The sequence below is a fragment of the Otolemur garnettii genome, unplaced genomic scaffold, assembly GCF_000181295.1.
Source record: "Otolemur garnettii isolate 467f Iridium unplaced genomic scaffold, OtoGar3 scaffold00099, whole genome shotgun sequence".
Lineage (NCBI taxonomy): Eukaryota > Metazoa > Chordata > Mammalia > Primates > Galagidae > Otolemur > Otolemur garnettii.
In genome coordinates, this window is record NW_003852494.1 from 2,038,116 (window position 1) to 2,040,279 (window position 2,164).

The following is a 2,164-nucleotide window of genomic DNA, read 5'->3' on the forward strand; positions in this document are numbered from 1 at the left end:
AGGAGTTGGAGGTTGCTGTGAGCTGTGAAGCCATAGTACTCAACCCAGGGGGATAGCTTGAGGCTCTGTCTCAAAAAAAAAAAAAAACACAGACAGGCATTGTGGTGGGTGCCTGTAGTCCCAGCTACTCAGCAGGCTGAGGCAAGAGAATAGCTTAACCCCAAGAGTTTGAGGTTGCTGTGATCTGTGATGCCACGGCGCTCTACCCAGGAAGACATAGTGAGACTCTGTCTCAAAAAAAAATACAAACCTGGACTAACAGATCTGGGCTAAACCAGATCAGGTCAGAAAATCAGAAGATAGTCAAGCATACCAACAAAGACTTCTAGATCATGAGACACCAAGAGTCAGCCACAGGACTGTCAGAAGTTAACAGAATAAGCTCTATGATCAGACCAATAGGGGCTAATCTCAGCTCTTCCCCACACTGGCTATTTGACCATAGACAAGCAACTCCGAGCTTCAGTTTTGACATCTATAAAATGGGTGATAAATAGGGTTTCATGTGGATCAGACAAATACTGCAGGAGCGGTCCCAGCAACATAGTAAGAACTTAGTAAATGGCAGTGAATGCTAGTATTTGTGTTTTAAGAAAATACGCCACAGGAGAGTGATCCATATTAGGAAAAACATGGGGTAGAAGCAAGTATGGTTCCCATAGGCCCTAGAATGATTAAGGTTTTGATTTCAGAGCACTAGGTTTCCACAACGGGGGAAAAGAACAAATCAGTCAGGTGGGTGAAAAGCATCTGAAGCATAACTGATGCCCTCCTCACTAGGGCTTGTATTTCTCCCATCCAAGGCCTACCCAAGCCTGACCCTGTTCAGCTTTTGAGATCAGACAAAAGTGGCACTTTCAAGGTAGTGTGGCCATGGCTGGAGACTGCTCCTCCTCCTTGCATTTCTACCTGTACTACCAATTGGATATTTCTCTAATCTGTCTCTTCCACCCCAACTTGTGGGCTCAAGTTCAATGTGTCCAGAACCAAACACATCTATACCCACCCCTAAACCAAGCTGCTTTTCCTCTGAGCATCTATTAGAAGCTTCATCTTCTCCCAATTACTGAAATTCAAACCTGCATCTAAATCTGATGTGCCAAGTACTATCAAGACAACTCAAAAGTCACTTTTCTCTAAGCTTCAGTTTTTTCCATCTGTGAAATGAGAAAGTACGGCTAGAACTTTAAAACTTTAAAAACTCTTCCCTGAGTTTAAAATTTTAAAAATCTATGATTTTATACTGACTTTCAAAAGGTCTACAAAGCCGGGCATGATGGCTCCCATGCCTGTAATCCTAACACTCTGGGAGGCCAAGGGCAGTGGATTGTTTGAGCTCAGGAGTTCAAAACCAGCCTGAGCAAGAGTCAGACCTCATCTATAAAACTAGCCAGGCATTGTGGCAGGTGCCTGTAGTCTGAGCTACTTGGGAGGCTGAGGCAAGAGGATTGCTTGAGCCCAGCGTTTGGGGTTGCTGTGAGCTATGATGCCACAACACTCTATCCAGGGCAACAGAGTAAGACTCTGTCTGGAAAAAAAAAAAAAAAATCTAGTGACAAGTCAGCCACCTTTGATTTCCAAGGAGTGAGAACTTACTCTTTCCCCTCAACACTGCCCAGCAAGGGCAGAAGCCACATCTTGTGAGTCTCCTGAACTCTGCCGTCTAGTACAGGGCCAGACACAACAGACACCCAGTGCATCCGGAGGGAAGACTGAGTGGAGGTCAAGACAGGGGAGAAAAAGGAGGCGGCAGCTATGACATGGACTTTGGAAACACCCAAATCTGGGTTCAGTCTAGGCACCACTCAGTGTGGTTTCTTCCCGCTGAGCCTCAGATCCCCCACCTGAACAGGTGGACAATAACACCTACTTCATATGATTATTGGTGAGCACACAGTGAAGTCATAGGCTAAACATTCAATAAATGACAGGTAGTTATTACTATAATTGGATGCATAAATGAATGCTGAATGAAGTAATTTGTCATTAAGATTTTTCAAGAAGGCTTGGCGCCTATAGCTCAACCGGCTAAGGTGCCAGCCACGTACACCTAAGGTGGCGGGTTCGAATCCCCAGCCCGGACCCACCAAACAACAATGATGGCTGCAACCAAAAAATAGCCGGGCATTGTGGCGGGCGCCTGTGGTCCCAGCTACTTGGGAGG

The 2,164-nt window shown here is 45.7% G+C and overlaps 1 protein-coding gene across 1 annotated transcript in view; it reads right to left on the reverse strand.

Annotated features, from left to right (window-relative positions):
- Positions 1-2,164, reverse strand: part of KDM2B (lysine demethylase 2B) — a 148,196-nt gene that overhangs the window by 123,603 nt on the left and 22,429 nt on the right. The window lies entirely within an intron of this gene.